Source organism: Centropristis striata, chromosome 7 (genome assembly GCF_030273125.1).
Source record: "Centropristis striata isolate RG_2023a ecotype Rhode Island chromosome 7, C.striata_1.0, whole genome shotgun sequence".
NCBI lineage: Eukaryota > Metazoa > Chordata > Actinopteri > Perciformes > Serranidae > Centropristis > Centropristis striata.
The window spans coordinates 30995124-31014349 of record NC_081523.1 but is presented as its reverse complement, the minus strand read 5'-3'; positions in this window follow the sequence as shown (position 1 = coordinate 31014349).

The window sequence follows — 19226 nt, the reverse complement described above, 5'->3', positions numbered from 1 at the left end:
AATGTGCCAACAATGCCCCTGACCACACTTCATTTTAAGAAAAAAATGCCTGTGGGTGCATAGATTGGCAATTGGTGGAAGTACATTAACTTCTAATTATGGGTGTAATTAATTAATTATAATAATGTTATAATCGGGGATAGAATTGATCTCTGAGGAGCAATATAGATAAAATACAAAATAAAGAAATGAGGCAGGAGAGGAAAAGGCTGATAATTCTAATTATAATCACTATACGTATCCATCTGATACTGTGAGAGTTACTGACTTACACCCTGACTGCTGGGAGTAATTAAGTCAGGATGAGGTTGTGGATGAAAGACAAGTTTTGATTTGGAATGACATCGAAGCCAGAACAGTGATATGGTTTGTGTTTTAGCTCACTTGCATGGGCAACATTTTTTATACAACTTTGTAGAAAGATTTATCAAAATTAATTATTTTTTTATTGAAAACTTAGTTTATGAATGTATTTGTTATTCTAAAACACAATAAAACTAGATAATGTTTACTAAAAAAAAACGATTGAAATCGATATAAAAAAATGCGGACCTTCAATAGACAGACCTATAGTCTGGTTAAACATCTGCTCTACTGCTGACACCGCTCCAATGCACCTGTCAAAATACAGCCCAGTGGTACTTGAACTTGTTTACTTGGGACAGCATCTCACTGCCAGTCAAGAGGGAGTAATTCTTTACTTTGTGGCAGAGAACCATGGCCTCAGACTCTGAGGAGCTGGCTTTCATTGCAAATGCTTCACATTTGACTGCAAACAGACCCAGTGAGTCACAGTCTGATGAAACCAACAGAACCACATCATCTGCAAAGAGCAGAGATGCAATTCAGAGAGCTGGCCCAAGCCTCCATGGGGCCCTAAGCAAAATTAAAATTTGGGACCCTTTATTTCTGCCATTAATATTGATTGTTGATCATTCACACACCTACTATGAACTTACTGCGACAGTGGCAGTGTTGTTTACATTATCCTATTGTCAGCCTGATATGTATTTACACATTTAAGGGAGTGGCCCAGTTAATAACATAAATAATACCAATGCAATAATAATACAAATGATACCAATGAATTAATGATGGATGATGTCCAGGGTGCCACATATTGTTTTTAATCTCAAATGTGGCACATTCAGCTACAAGAGTGATCTGGGGTTGATTTACACAACATTCCAAATGGTAAAGCATTGTATTTACTGTAAAAGAGTAATTTTTTGCTTTCAAAAAACTGCAACAGCAATGTGCAAAAAATAAGTTGAAGTGCAAGAACAACAATAAAGTGCAAATAAATCATTGTGTGTTGTGTGAATTGCTGATGTGGTTTGCACTTCAGGGCCACCGTACTTTGATCATATAGAAATCATCAGTCATACATGCAAAATGCCCTAAGCAGTCGCTTAGTTTGCTTAGGCCTTGGACCGGCTCTGATTCTACGGTCCCCAAACCATCCGGTTGTCCTTTCCCCCAGCCGCGCCCTGAGATCCTATCAGACCAGACTGATCCACGCAATGGCCCTGGTACCCCATGTGAATGCAGAACCCTGAGACAGAATCTGCATGACTCCTTCTAGATCTGAGGTCAAACAATCAGTCAGAGCCTCCTTTCCAACACCCTGTCCTGGGCTTTCCCAGGAAAATCTTTCCAGTGTGATACCTTGATGACTGGAGCAACTCTCCTCCCCCCTTTTTATGAATGGTAACCACCCTGATTTGGCAGTCCAGGCACTGGCCCCAACCTCCACATGAATTATCCCATCTGTCAGCGATAAGAGAGGAGCTTCTCCTGAGTTTGCTTGAGCTTCACTTGTTTAGGAATTCCTCAAAGTCATCAGCATCAGCATCAGGGTCAAATACTCTTGCCCATGTTTTCCCTGCCTGGGTTTGCCAGAATTTCCCAAACTTACATTCACCTCAGCCATGATTAAAACTGCAGTCCTTCTGGCCTCTCAGTACCTGCCTGTTGCCTCAGGAAACCCCAAGGTCAACCAAGCCCAAAAGTCCACCAACATGTTCTCAGGTTACTGCCACGACAGATACCAACAACCTTTTGACCAGCCTCAACTGTAAATATAACAAGCTCGTGCACGTAATTTTAGGCTATGAATCAAATGTGTATTCTGTATTTGATGCCTGATATATAGTACATCTATGAAGTTGCCTAAAATCAATTTACTGATTTTATGCAATTTTCATGATTTCTCAAAAAGTTCTTTAATTTCAGCTGTATAATTTACTTCTGGAAAAATCAAAGCTGATATGTTGTAGAACCAAAAATTCAGTAAAAGGGATCCTGCCTTCAGCTTCAGCATATTCATTACGTGCATCATTATCTACTGGAGTGGAAAAATGGAGCACAGGAGACAACTTTGTTCTATATCTCTGTAGAAGAGGAAGATTCCATCTTTTCCACCTCTTTCAGTGGTGCAATAACTACCAACCTTCATGGATGTATCGATCAAACACTGTGCATCACTGCACTTTAAAAGGAAAGTCTCTCTTCATCAACATCAAACCCATTTGAGCAGAAAAACTGCAGTGTCCAAATGATGTTTACACTTCAGCTCTGATGTCCCTACTTAGTGATATAGCTGCTCTACCCACCGTATTTCCCTCAGCCAGCCTGCACAGGAAAGATTAATGATCCTGTGCTGCCAGAGCCCAATAACATTATGTGACATTTACAGAAGGCTAAAAAGCAAAGGCTTAAAAACAGCAATTTTCAAAGGTCAGCCATTTGTGAGTTTAGAGGGAATACAGCTTGGTGAAAGAAAGAAAAAAACAGCATTTTCAAAGCCTTACCATTGTCTTCATTTGTCGGTGGTAAGACTTTGGTAAAGAAACAATCTTTAGATCCTATGAAAGGCATTTCATTCATTCACTATTACTCATTAATTGTGTGCTGTGCAGTGTATATTCTGATAAACCAACCACAGTTTAAGATTAAAGCAGAACTATGCAGCATTATCAACGTAATAAAAAAGTTTAGAAATCCTTGTGATGGTAAAATGACCTGTTTAGGCGCAAATTTTAGCCTTCCTGGTGGAAAACTAGTCTTGCAAGATCTTCGCGCCCCAGCATTGGAGGATTGGAGAGTCTCGTGAGAAGCGAGAATGAGTGAGAAAGCAAAACGATTTACGGCAATTCTATGCACGCCCCCCTCAAGCACCGATTACCCACGCTGGCTAGCTATAAGAAGAAGCTCATGTTCGTACTATTTCATGTTCGTCATGGCAGAGCTACGGGAAACGGAGGGGTCCAAAACCAACCTGGTCTCACAGAAATCCGTGAAATAGCCACGGATTTTCTTAACTCAAAATCCGTGGAATAGCCACGGAATCACTCAAATTTACGTGAAATTGACACGGATTTCGCTACAATGCAAGTTAATGTCATATCCCAACCTGGTATTTTTTCCTATTTGTTTGTGTCCAAGTCACGTGACTTTCAAGGTTCCGGCGGTCGGAACGAAAAACATGGCGGACAGTTATCTCATTTTTAGTGAAAAAATCAATATTTTGACTTTGTTTCTGCAAAATGGATTTTGATTACATTTCTAGCGAGAAATATATGTTTTATTTTCTAAATATTCACTCAGTGAATGTACATAATCACTTTGTGGCGAAGATCTCACCAGAAAAAGACGATCCGCTGTGTTTTATTTTGAAATCTGTTTTATTTTGTAATCTACCGCGATCCTACCGGATGTGGTCCGATCCTACCGGATGTGGTGCGATCTCATTGAATCGCGCTTCACTGTAAATGGTCCGGACTCTGCTCTTCTGTTTTAGTTAAAATATCTTCATTAAACAAACATTGTTGTCTTTTTTTAGCATAGATAATATACATACAGTATAATTATTTATTAGACAGTGTGTGATATTCGATACATTGGGTAGAAATAGGTTTTCACAACCCTAATACGGAAGAACTACAAAACGAGAGGTCTAGGGAGTGGTAGTTTTTTTAATAAAACAGGGTTTCCCCTAAAATTGGAAGTTGGAAATACTTAATTAGTGGCTTTCCAGGGGTTTGAGGGGATGTTAATCACATTTTTGGCATCAGAATTTAAATATTGTCTTGTTCAATGGGGGATTTTTTATTTTTTCAGCATATCCTAAAGCCCCCCCACTCCCACCCCTTAGTGACTATGCTCATTATAGTCCATGTCAACACCTTTCTATAACAGTAGGTCTAATGTCTGTAACCCTTTTTGTCTCTTAGTTATAATCATTTAAATATGCCCCAGGGTTAAGGTTCAAAGGTCAATATCTCAAAGCAAGAATATTATAGAACCTTGAAATTGATATATGTTACTCTCCAGGCCAAGACCTTTCCACATTTTCACATCTCGCACTCAGAGCACTCAAAGGGCTGTGGGAATCTAAGTCTGTTAGGGCAGATTTCCAAGGTTTGAAAAAAATAAAACTTTGTCATAGAGCTAAACCAAATACATCACCGGAAAGGTCTTGGCCTGGAGAGTAACATGTATCAATTCTAATATTCTTGCTTTGAGATATTGACCTTTGAACCTTAACCCTGGGGCATATTTAAATTATTATAACTAAGAGACAAAAAGGGTTACAGACATGAGACCTACTGTTATAGAAAGGTGTTGACATGGACTATAATGTGAGCATAGTCACTAAGGGGTGGGAGTGGGGGGGCTTTAGGATATGCTGAAAAAATAAAAAATCCCCCATTGAACAAGACAATATTTAAATTCTCATGCCAAAAATGTGATTGACAACCCCTCAAACCCCTGGAAAGCCACTAATTAAGTATTTCCAACTTCCAATTTTAGGGGAAACCCTGTTTTATTAAAAAAACTACAACTCCCTAGACCTCTCATTTTGTAGTTCTTCCGTATTAGGGTTGTGAAAACCTATTTCTACCCAATTTATCGAATATCACACACTATTACTATTACTGTCTAATGAATAATTATACTGTATGTATATTATCTATGCTAAAAAAGACAACAATGTTTGTTTAATGAAGATATTTTAACTAAAATAGGAGAGCAGAGTCCGGACCATTTACAGTGAAGCGCGATTCAATGAGATCGCACCACATCCGGTAGGATCGGACCACATCCGGTAGGATCGCGGTAGATTACAAAATAAAACAGATTTCAAAATAAAACACAGCGGATCGTCTTTTTCTGGCGAGATCTTCGCCACAAAGTGATTATGCACATTCACTGAGTGAATATTTAGAAAATAAAACATATATTTCTCGCTAGAAATGTAATCAAAATCCATTTTTATGCAGAAACAAAGTCAAAATATTGATTTTTTTTCACTAAAAATTAGATAACTGTCCGCCATGTTTTTCGTTCCGACCGCCGGAACCTTGAAAGTCACGTGACTTGGACACAAACCAATAGGAAAAAATACCAGGTTGGGATATGACTGTCATTAACTTGCATTGTAGCGAAATCCGTGTCAATTTCACATAAATTTGAGTGATTCCGTGGCTATTCCACGGATTTTGAGTTAAGAAAATCCGTGGCTATTTCACGGATTTCTGTGAGACCAGGTTGTCCAAAACAGATGCTGACCTGGAGATTCTTCTCATGAAATGAAAGTACCTCTTTGTTTTCCGCTTTTTACCTATAGAAGTCTTTGTAAATGTGTCCAATCCATTACCATCATCGGTCATTGGCTGGCTGTTTGTTTTCAGTAGCAGCTGGATTGCTATTGACTGTTGCATTGGGTTGTTGCTATCGATGTGGCAAACTAACTACTATTGGTTCACTGTATGTCTCTTTTTTGGGACAAGTTCAGAATTGCATTTCACTTTGGGCCTTACAGTGCTCCATAATAACCTATGCTAATAACTCAGACCCGAGATGTTACTCTGCTGGCTCTGATGACAACAAATGCACAAGGCCAGCCAGCGGTAGAAAGGGGGAACGGTGAGTTTTTTTTGACAGTGTTCTGAAATATATACAAAGCTGTAGGGGGAGCTCCGGGAGCTCTGGGAGCCAAGAAGGCCTTTAAGATTAAGATGACTTTATTAATCCCACAATGGGGAAATAATTATTTATCAATCAATTTTTTTTTGCAGAAATGCAGCCTTTTCTTGCAACACACACACTCCCTTGGCCACGGTAGTGTTTGTATGGGGTAGTTTTAGTCTTTACTGTGCCATCAGCACAACAGAGATTAAAATGATTAGCACCTTGATCATTTTCAATATGTTTAAAATTGTGTTTCATGGTATTATGCACAGCTGTGCAAACTGGAATGCTTTAATTGTGTGTTACCGTCTCATCTGTTCAAAACAACACACCCACACTAATGTAGCCATTGCTTTTTTTTCTTCTTCTTTTTTTCTTTTTTTACACTGAACACAGGGCAGTTGTTTTGGTGAACACTCATTAAAATGTCACTAAGCCTGGGAGACACTGTGTATATTCCTCACATGAAGCCATGAAGCTCACCATCCCATTTGAGCTTGGAGCACTTTCAGCTTTGCAGCAATGTTCTGTGCATTCTTTTCCATCAGAAGTTGTGTCTTTGTCATGCTTTACTATCATATACATACAGTATGACTCCACGTAGAAGCAAAACTGTGTCATAATTATTTTAATACACTTATTGTCTTCATGTTGTCACTTTTGAGGTTGGAATATTAAAACCATCAGCAAGTATTATTTCCCTTTTTTTGTGGAGACGAGAAAAAACCCAAAATGTGAGGTATAAAAGAAACGTCATCCCATTACACTTAAATGGCGAGAGTTGTCAACATTTCTGTTGATCCACTTGCCTTTAGTCTTGCTTAGTGTATATTTATAACATGTTATACTCTGTCACATGTGAACATATACAGGTTGAGTTGTAGGGCTGTTGTCAGAGTGGACAAACTGAAGCATTTAGTTGAAGGTGCTATGCAACCTGCTGGCTTAATGGCATCCTGACAAACAGGTGCTCGTCCTCTGTCAAATATTTGTTCACTCTCCCTATCTGCCAACATGTCCCGATATCATTATTCAAACAACTTATATAAACACCTTAAGCGTGACCCACAAGCTGACCAGGCCATTGAGAGTGAGTTGTTCCTGGCTTCGATGCTTAATGGGGACAGGACTTTTAACACCACGTGGGCCGGTCAGATAGCACCAGGAGTTCATGACAGCCGTGCAGAGTGGATGACACGCTGAGTGAACTAGAGGCTATAATTCATCCACAGCCAGTGATGGTGAAGGAAATGGATGATCTATTTCTATTTTATGGTGTTTTAATTATCCTAGTCTATATTATGTGTGTTTTTATGTTGGTAGCCTTCATTCTTTGCTAAAGCACTTTGTGACATTCTGCTCTTGAAAGGTGCTAAGTAAGTTACTTGTTTACTTACGTAGTGAGTCTAATGTGTCTAAATGTCATGAAGGAAACAGTGGCCAGTGTTATTAAAATAGGATTCTATAAATCACCATTCTTTAATCTATAAAATTGCTGTATATTTAAATGTTGGGTGCTCTTAGTGCTTCTGTAATAACCTTCGAGACATATTTTTTCTCGTGCTTACATCCCAATATCTCCAAAATTCCCCTCACTGAACAGTGAATTTTATTAAACCAATTAAACATCAAACAGCAACATCTTATAAAAACACATGCAAATCAGTCTGGATAAAGCCAATGAGCTCTCCTGTTTTAGGAGTGGAAATATACCAAGAAAGATCATCAAAATCCATCTGTTTGTCTTTTAGTTCAACGATTCAGTCCACGGCAAGGGATGTCAACACCTAACAGCCAGATTACGATGCAATATGAGATGGATATTCATGGTCCATAGGTATTGATTACTAATTGATTGCATATACCAAAACACATTCCTGGCAGTGTCCTCGCTGTGCATCACCTCTGCTGTTGCTGTGTGGCAGATGCACTGCATGTGCACAAATCTTTGCAGTTTAAAAAAAATATATATGTTTATGGGAAATTAACAGCAAATAAAACAAAAACAATTTAGACAGGTACTTTGAGAGTCCAGATCTCTGCTTAGCTTATGCCCAATCTTGCAGTGTTCAAAATAATTTATGCATCCGTCCCATGATTCAGATCCTTCCCAAATTGCAATGGGTTCTTCCTCAGCCCATGCTTCCCCATTTCACCCTTCCACCAAGTTTCATAATAAAATCAGGCCAGTAGTTTTCCCTGCCCTAACAGACAGACAGATAGACAAACAAATCAAACAAATCAATAAAATCAAACCAAAACATTATCTAAAAATAATAAAGTAAATTCTTCAACTAATTTATTTTTAAAGACAGTAATTGGCCGGAATACTAATATTTTAAACTGTAACAGAATCCAGCTAATTTGCTTCCATTACTACCCAACCCTGCTGGACAATAAATGTTCAGACCATAAACTGCACTCTTGTGGATATTCATTGTCTTCAAAGGATGAATTATGTTGTTTCCTGGTGATCCAGTAGCCTTTCTTGTAGCTCCAGGAGGGGCATTATGCTGTGGAAATAGTGGAAGTAATACCTGGGCCCTGTACAACGAAGCCGGATTTGCGATTAGCAACGTTACTCCAGGGTTAACCATGGGTTTTCTGTTCTAGATGGTGGTTCACTTCTTACTGGGTGTATTGCCATAGTAACTTATGCTGAATACATAACCTGCCCTGAGGCAGGAGCCTCTGGTCAGAGGGACTGACTTCTATGTGTCAGCTTCTTGAGCCACATGTTTCAAGTGCAACACGTGTATGAATGTCAAAGTAATTTAATTCTGTTTTTATATGGATAACATCTGACCACAGAGACTGATTGAAGCACTAAACATTGTTACTTATGAGATATGAAAGTCAGCCTCATTACCACTTCGAATTATGCTTTAATATTTAAAAAAAAAAAACATTTAGTCCATTGCACAATGCCGGGTTAAAATTTAGAAAAAGAATACTTCCAAGCAACACTTGTACACAAATGTAATGATAGTCAGTTATTTCACTCATGCCCTATGGCCCTAGATAATGTTCCTATATATTCATTTTTAATTAACACACATTAGCACACAGTGCTTAAGCAGGAAGCTCTTTTGCAGACTTTTTCCCCACACATTTTTATCTGCTGCTCCTTGCATGGTGTGTTCACTTGTGTGTAAAAAAGGATGGGTTAAATGCAGAGGTTGAATTTCCCCATTGTGGGATTAATAAAGTAATCTTCTTCTAATTATTAGGGCCTATCTAGGAAACTTCCAGAAAATCATGCGTTTCCAAAAAAAAATCATTATATCATTATAACGGTTAGCCTGCAGATAAATGAAGGAGCTTTGGCCTCCGTTTCAGAAGAGAGTAGATCTGGATCAGCAATCTGTCACCATCTTCATGTTACTGTGGAAGAAGAAGGAAATGGTGAGGTGAGGATTATTTGCCAGATGATTATCCAGTTGTCTTTTATATTCTATAATATTTGTCAGTGCAGAGGACAGAAGAGAGACATGTCTTTTATTCCTACCTTTGTTTTAGGAGGATTATAAACTGTGTGAGGCTAAGAGACTAGGAAATATGATGTTTGTACAATCTCTATGAGCATCAGTTCATTCTGTCTCAGATTGGTGGCTGGTGGATGTTTTGCCCGGCTCATTTTGCACTAAATGTGCAGTACGTGAAGTTTACCTGATTAAAATCAGTTGAGCTTTAATCCTGTATCATCCACACAGCAAAGCTGTGCAGTTAGGAGAACAACCATCTGTTCCAAAGAAATTTGACCTGGACAAGATGACCTGGTACCCTCTTCCCTCAGGTCATGACTCAAAGCTGCCTCCATGTTCTCAGCTAATTTATAAAAACAATGAAAATACTGGGCTATTAAAACCTGTTGTGTGTGTTTTTGTATGAATATGAGGATGAGATTATCAGTCTGATTTAGATCCAGACAGAGTATTGGATCATCCCACACACTTCCATTCTAAATTGTTATTTTATTTTTTTTATTTTTTATTATTTTATTGTATTAATTTGAAGAATGTGATAATTATGAAACACAGAAGCTTTCTTGTCCATGGATGGAGAATATGTAAATATATCACCCTAACTATTTCCTGCAACTTTAATTTAACCATCTGAGATTGACTGAATATTTGGAAAATAATGCACTTATAATGACTTTTTTCTTTTGGCATGAAGATCAGCTTCAGACATCTGGGGAAAATGGTTTTAATAGCACATATATATAAACAGTTTAAGGAATGTATTAAATAGTGAATATATGTATTATAAGAGCTGTGATAAAATGATTAGAAACAATGCAAATAGAACAGTGAAGCTCTTTTGATGTAAAACATTTTAATGATTTATATGTACATAATTGAATGTGCATCACCGTCCTTAGCACATTAACATTTATAATGAGTTGTGCTCCATGCCTATGAAGCCTGCTGATCTGACCTTTCCTCTGAGCCTGATCTCTTCCACTCCAACCTGCACATCTTCCAGCCATCAGCAACAGATGCTGCTCCACTGTCAAATGGCCTACAAAGCAAACTGCACTACTTTAATCCTATGTGTAGCCAGCATTAAAAATTGGATTGAGACGGATAAGATTAGATTATGCCTGCAGGATTTGAGAAAATGTAAAAGCCTCATTTAGGCTTTAACATAATCTCCTTTCACTCCCAGCGAGCATCAAGCCTCCCAGCAGATGCCAGATACACTTTGTACAGTTGTCTTATTTTATCTCCTCTTCTTTTTAGATCTGGTACTTTTATATTATGAGCACTGTACCTTTTCTAGGGGATTGTGCAGTTTCATATTGGCAAAAGCTTTTGGGCCTCCTGAAAGAAAGCATTTTCGGATGTTTGGCCTCCATAGTGCTTATTGGATGCAGCTGGTAGCTTTTACACTGATTTCTATTTCTTCACAGCTAGAAATCTGATTCATATCAAGCACAACTACATTGCCTGTAACCAAATCAAACTGAGTGCTTTTAGGAAATTACCTTTTTTTTCATCTGAAAGCGGTCCGCACTGTTTAGCACTGTTACTTTTCATGTAGATATGCTCTAATATCCTCATTGTATAGAAGCAAAGAAATCCTCAAAATGAATTAAAGGTAAATATGTAATATTAATATGTTTGTATGTTATGAAAGAAACAGTTCAGGCTGATAGTTATTTTAATTTAATAAGTTATATTTAGTCAACCTGAATATAATAAACACTTAACAGTTGTTTAACAAAATGTTAAAAATGTCACATAAAAAGGTGTAAAACTCTTTGAGACACAGCATCCATTGCGATGGACATCAAATAATTAAGAGACAGCTAATAATAATAATAATAATAATAATAATAATAATAATAATAATGTACTCTTTCAAAATGTGACTTAACAGGCAGATTGTATTTAAGAAACATATTAATCTTGTAAATATGCATTTATAAATACATTCATTTATAAATAAATGCTGTAAGAAGGTGGCTGATGACATCATCATTTTTGATAGTTAGGGCAATCATTTCAGTCTTTTAACACGTGTTTAATCATTTTAGATCAAGTTAGTATCGTAGTATGTAACTTTCAGAGAGATGTTTAGCTGCTGTCAAGTGCCATTTACAGTCAGTTTTAAACTATCATTTGAAAACAACAACATACTGTCAGCCACAACACATTAAATGTCTTTAAATGGGACAATGCATTAAATGTATTTTGAAAGGAATTTACTCTGACTCAGCTGATTTGTACTTGTGGAGGACAAGACACAATTTGGCATAAAAAACAAGAAAAAAAACTAATTTCTACATGGGACAAAAAAATACATAAAGGAATATATATATATATATATATATATATATATATATATATATATATATAATCAGTAATGTGAAAGTTTATACTTTATTTTTATCAATTAACAAAATGCAAATGAGTGAACAGAAAAATATATATATATTTATTATATATTTATTTATATATATATACATATATATATATATATAATGTGTGTGTGTGTGTGTGTGTGTGTGTGTGTGTGTGTGTGTGTGTACGGGTGTTCTTTTTGCACCAGCAGATTACAGAGCTGCTTCCATTCCCATGGCACATCTTAAGCGGCTATAAGAAGCCCAGCAGCGCTAAGTAGGACCCTGTTAAAGTGGCCTGTTGCTAATGCAGTCAGTATACAGTAGGAAAAAATCTCACTATCTCTCCCTTCCTCTCTCTCACACAGACACACACACACACACACACACACACACACACACACACAATCATACACATCCCACACGACAGGCAGCCATTTGTTGTTTCGGCTGTAGTTGGTGCTCTTGGGTAACATCTTTATCCTTGCAGCTCAATCTGGCCTGCATCTGCCGGGTAGGAATTACACTGATCTACTGTGACACAGTCTCCTCTCCACCCACGACACCCCCACAACTCCCACCCCTTTCCCTGCTATTAGAGCCATAGAAATGCACTGCTTAAAAGTGCCTGAAAAGAAAAGAAACTATGCTGAATCAAAATATACAATCAAAAGAAGAAGAAGTGTAGATTACTTACCGGTAACCTCAAAGTGTTTGATAAATATAGTATTATATAATAATATGGCAAAATATGACAAGTGAGGCTTTATGTTCAGAAACATAATGATGAGAGTACATGCAAACTTCAAAAGTGAATTAGGCTTTCTTTTACATAAAATAAACAACATTATTTTATTTCATATGAAGTTGTTACAATTTTAAAGTTAAAACATATAATGCATACGTAGTAATAAGTATATCACATAATCTTGAATAAAAATATATACATATAAATATTGCAAAACATACTGTACAATAACAATTTGTCTCTCTGACACCTGCACATACACTGTCAGTAACAACACAGTCAGCAAACCTATTTAATAAGAGTTGGATGGATTTATGAAAATGTCTTTGCTGTCTGGTGATGCAGCTTAGAAAATGTTAATTTAGGTGAAATTAATACCACCTATTATGTTTTCATGTTGAGAAGAAAAATTGAAAGTGTGTTTTTGATGACAGAAATTATCATGTCCAAACAGGTCCTCATGGAGCCATCTGACCGCTGAGGGATTGGGGTTATTTTTGAGAAGCTTCCCTTTCGCTCGCTATGAGCTGGGGATAAACACATCTACACTTTCTCTCTTCATCTCAGTCTGCTAATCCACCAGCAGCTCAGCCATTTAGCAGTAGCACAGGACCTCTCAACCTGAAGAGCAGCATGCTGCGAGGCAACAGGGGGGTGGCTGCTGCACAATGTGTGTGTGTGTGTGTGTGTGTGTGTGTGTGTGTGTGTGTGTGTGTGGGTGGGCGGGTGGGGGGTGTTAATAGTTGAACAGCTGTTTGTGGAACAAGACTCCACACATACATGTAGACTCACACGCAAGCATGCGCGCGCGCGCGCGCACACACACACACACACACACACACATCACCCCCATATGGCATGGGGCCAGATGACAAAACCTCAGCCAGGGTCACAGTGGGTACTGACTGATCTGCTTTCAGGGGTCCACTCACCAAAGGATTAAGACCACACTGTTTATGTTTTTCTATGTATGAGGGTTTTTTTTTTTTTGTCTGTTTGCCACAGGGAGTAAAACTCAAAATAAAAAGATATTAAGTCGTCTAAAAGGCCACAAAAAATGTCATTCTTGAATGAACAAAGAAAGTAATAATAAGTATTCTGTTGCTATTAGGAATGGGTGGTTTTTTTAATCCATTGTCATTGGTATATGTAATATTCTATCATAATGATGTATATGGTAATGGAGTAGATATATTCGGGGGAAAAAGAACTTCGGAGTAACACAGAAAAAAACAGTTTTTATTGTATCTTACTTGAACTGCTATTTGTTTCTGATCTTGAAATACAAATTTCAAAATGTAGGTGCTGGCAGCACTTGGTTATTGTTAGGGAAAGATCAGAATCAGACTCAGAATCAGAACCGTTTTTTAAGTACCAGATTGCGATCTGGTTAAATACAGAAAATTGTCTTAGTGACTTCAGACACAACCTGTTTATTAACATTTAAGTGAAACCATATTTTCCATTTATGACATTAACCAGAGCACTTTAGTTGACAGAATCAAGCCATAGAGGGAGCCTGGATTTGAAGACTAATGTCACTTCCACCTCACACAGTGGATTATATTTTTAAAAAAATACAACCCAGACACACTTTGATTATTGATTTATATGTTTTAATTCCTGTCCATCCACATCCACAACTTTTGATCAGTCAAAGCAGGCAGATCAGTCATCTAGCCCCTCTCATATGATAGATGATCTTTCTAGAACAATAACGGTCTATATTCATAAAATGTATGAACATATAATTAAATGTGTTCCTTTTTACATGTATCTCTAATCATATTGCATTTTGTACTTTGATATTGAAGGTGTTGATGGTGTTATTATTAAAATGATTATCACTGAGCTGGTGAAACATTTGGCTCCTTCCTGTCATTATACCACTTCTCACGGCTGTAAAAATTCAATCTTTTGGGTGTGTAAGCAGAATATTTGTCTATGCATACACATGTAACAGAATACTGCAGGGATACACGCTGTGATCCCTGTTTTTACCCAGTGTAAGCCTTGATGTCATCCATAGAGATATACAACAAGATACTCAGATTAATAACAACCTGTCAGTGTGACCAGATCCTGGATTTATGGGGTGGAGGTAGAGATGTTGCCTGTGGGCAACAGTGCACTGGGATCGCTGCCATTACTTTGAAGTCGATCTTGTACAGAGATTAGTCCTGGACAAAGACCAGCGACCAACAGCGCTGCATCCCACCGCTGCCTCAGTTGTGACAGGCAGATTTCTCCTGTGATTAATCACTCCCTGTTAGCTGCTTGAATGGCCTGACAGACAGGCCCCGTGTGTCTCTGTGCAGGATACTGTTTATAGATTATATCTTTAATAATGAGAGCTACACACACCATCCCTGAGAGACACTCGTCTGCTACTCATTATTTTAAAGTCCTATTAGACTATATTTTGTTGCAATTCATAATACAAATAAATGTAATCATTGTCATGGCAAAAGTATTTCTCCTAAAGCATATGTAGCCTCATCGGGGGAAAAAAAACTTCCACTGAAAAAAAGCTCTCTGATGGTGATACCCCACATCTTGCATGAGGAGAAACCCAACCAGTTGTGGCAGGCAGAACGCTGAAGATTCCGCAAAACCCGAGATTACATTAAACGTAACATTTTTACTGCATGTTTAAAAGTCTCGCTGGCGACAATCTCTGAAATTGAAAAAAAGGAAAAGATGTGGTTATGACTTAAAAAGACCAAATTTTAAAGGTGCTGTACATAACATTCAGAGCATATTTTTGGTTCAAAGTCTTAGCAGGGATTGCCTCCACACAGCGCTTGTTCTCATGCCCAACTCATCAGAGAAACATGGTCCTGTCCTGCAGCCAGAGAGCACCAGTCAGCCTCCAGTTTAGACATTTAGTAGTTTACATGTTTACATGGCAGCATGTCTGCACAGCGAATGGAAAAATCTGTCTAAAATACGAGTGAAAAATGTATTTAAAATGACCCTAAGACCTAAACCTGGACCTGGAACATGATGAATGGAAGACCAAGGGGGTCACTTCTTGTGTGTCACTGTGGAGGACTGTGACTCTTTCAGAGTTTGACAAGTTCTACGACGTGTCCCAGGAACACAACTCTCTACAACTGTATTCATGAAGAAGAAAATACTCTTCTTCTTCTTTTTCTTCTTCTTCTTTTTTCACAAACTCTGATGACCAACAGAAACATTTGCTGTTTTTCAGGAATTTACAGTGAAGTCTGTCCCTGGCACCTTGCTGATTCTCTCTGGACAGCAAGCCATGATTGATAGTTTGTCATGTCTCTGAGTCTCCAAGTCATCATCGGAATTTGTGACTATGATCACCTGACCTGACAAAGTGACGATCTGAAAAGATTTTTAAAATCCTGTACTCTGATCCCAACATTAAATTGAATATAATATCAGTGGAGTTAGTCCTCTGGAAGGTTTGAATGTGCTCAGTAAATTTAATTTTGAAGTATCCTGGTCGAGATGGAAGGGATTCTCAGGGAAAGACCGGGGGTCAGCACATCATATGGTGGCACTAGAAGAAAGGTGAAGGGCTATCACTAAACTTCATCCTCTTGGGACTATAAGTATGTTGTAAATATATCTCACATTGGAGCAAAATATCAGACAGGCAGACAGACTGATGGTATGCTATCAGTGGGGCTAAAACACTCCTAAATTATTACTCACACAAAAATGAATAAGTAATTAAATGCATACATTATACATATAAAAATATCCAGACGTGAAGTCTGCATATGACAGTCTGACAGTCAGTGTGGTCAGACAGGAAGACCCATCTAGTCAGAATGAAAAAACTTGAGTGGCTAGCCTCAACTTCTCTATCAGCCCAGTGCTGGAGTGTCTGCTGGTCAGATCAATAATCACATCCACCCAGCTGGAAAATTCACTCATGTCATATTCAGACAGGGCTCCAGACTGCCTTGACTAACTTGTCATTTCAATTTAATCTTAATCTGAAATTCACAGACACTGGCTACTGCACCATTATCCCCATGGTGAATTGTGACCATCAGCCCCATATTAACGTGTTTTGGAGGTTTTTAAATATGATTATATTAATATTACTCATAAAGTTGGAATACATTTTTTTTTTACCTCTTTCCATGAAATGAATGTGACAATGTTATTTTTTCTTGACAGATAAAGTGTATATCTTCTCAAAACTTTAATAATCAATCTCTTCAAAACATATCACAATGAAAATTAAATTACAATTAACAGAGGACAGAGAACAGAGTCTCAATAGATCTGAAAATCTGCCAAGTCTTACGAAATAATTGAGAGGTGAGATCATTTTTCAAGACCAGATTTGTTTTTTGTGCTCAGGGTTCTCATGCTAAATGTACAATGTCAGCTGTAATAAGAAAGCTGTAATAAAACTCTAAGCTCTAATAAACCCATGTACACTACCTGCTCAGCAACAAACATAAGGCAGACACATGTAGAGACTAGCTGGTGGACATTTAGCTGCAAAAGACACAGATGGGAGCTAAAAAGAGTCAATATTGGACTCAAAAGTGGACACAAATCACCTCTCTGTATCTGCTGGATGTGTAAATAGGCAACTGTCAGCTACCATTTTGAATATTTCTGAGATATTCTTAGATATTCCTTTTATTCCTTTTTTATGTTACTCCATTTTAGTTATTAATATGAATTTACAAAAATGCTTCAATTTTACCACCTTTCCATCATACATTTGCAAGTTGTGTTTCTGAGTGATGATAGTGGAAAGAACCTTGATGTGTGCTGTCAAAGTGACATCCAGTAAATCATTGTTGACCTTTATGTTTACTTGTGTTGTATCTGAAGCTTTTAGTAAGGTGCTATAGTCCAAGATGTGGAGTCTTGATTGATGCCATTACTGAAACAGTCAGTATGAGACTTTCAGAGCGCTGCTGTGGACACAATGCAGGAAGCTTCTGGAAGCTTTCCAACCAACAAGCTTATTGATGTGAGAAAAATTAAAGCTTAATTAGAATTCACCTCGCCTTAAAGGGCCATCCCTGTATTTCTCCACATTGTATGACTTGTTTTATGCATGTATGTGTAGCTTATATTTACACTAAAATAAAATCAAGACATGGAAACACAAATGCAAGGTAAGGTTAATTTTTTTGGTCAAATATACATTTCAACACAATGCTCTGTCAATTCAAAGCTGTATTTGAAAATATTTAGTATACCCATATAGACCCACAGTATATACTGTACTAATAGGCTGTCTCTATGATGACAGGTGTGGTTAATTATCAAATTTGCCAACAGTGATAAACATCTTTAATCACGTAGTTCAAAGAGTATGCAAGACAAACTCAATTCCAAGACAATATTATAGAAATATTAGGAAATGTATCAAAAATATAGTTGTAAGCTACATGAAATAAAAATGATTAGAATATCGAGTATCACAGAAAAAAACAGTTTTTATTTTATATTACATGAACTGCTATTGTGGCATATGTATAAGCAAATATGTTACCCGATGAAGAAGCAACAGTCTGTTTACATAAATGTGTGGTTTGAACGAAGTCACATTTTTTCTTCTTGTCTACATTTTCCCCCATTAAATTCACCTCTAATAGCACAAAATCTGTGTGCATACGTGTGTGTGTGTGTGTGTGTGTGTGTGTGTGTGTGTGTGTGTGTGTGTGTGTGTCTACAATTCCCCTTCATTACCCCAGAAGCTGCTGCAGGGAGGAATCATCTCATCCCTACATGGAGGAAGACATTCAAAAGAGAGATGCCTCCAAGGGAAATGTTTGAAATCCACTCAAACATACTGCGATACATTAGGCGATAAACATGTGCCAACCATCTCTGTTCCTTCACCTCAGTACACAGGCTCTATGGGACACATGTCTCTCTGAGGTGTGGGATGCTACTGCCCCCTCTTGGCAAAAGGTATTACTGCAATGCTAATTGCAATGGTGAGCTATTTGCTGATGAACAAACAGCGTGATCACAAATTACTGCTTCCGGGTATATGTGTGACACTTGGTTTCTCTAATTACTCTGTTTATTAGTTTTCTCGCTTCAGCTCATCTAAAAGCTTCATCAACAGCAGGACATGTCAAGGAAGGCACAGCCCAATCACAACACACCAACTCCATTAAACCAATAACCAATGGAGCGTCTGGGCTCCGTAATGAGGGACACAGGTATATACAGGAGGGCACTATGTGTGTGTGTGTGTGTGTGTGTGTGTGTGTGTGTGTGTGTGTGCGCGCGTGTGCATGTGTTGTGCTCTTAATTGATCAGTGGTCCATTCACTCTTTGAAGTGAACTGTGGATGGGTATTTACCAGCTCAGCACTCAGCAGGATGATGTTTATTTGAGGTGTGACTATGTGAATGTGACTGTGAAACAATGTCATGAAGAAAAGGTTTATCATATGCTACTTGTACATTTATCTTGCTGCATCATGGATGCTATTTTTTATACAATGGTCTTCTTAGTTTGCTTCATACTCTACACACAGTGTTTGCACTCTGCTGTTGAAAGTTAAGTCTGGAATTATTATTTTTTAAGTCCAACTTGTACTTTGTACCCAACCTTAAACTACAGTGTTTTAAACTGTTTAAAACAGCGATGTTGAAACATGTTGCGGTCATCACGTGTCAAAATTGT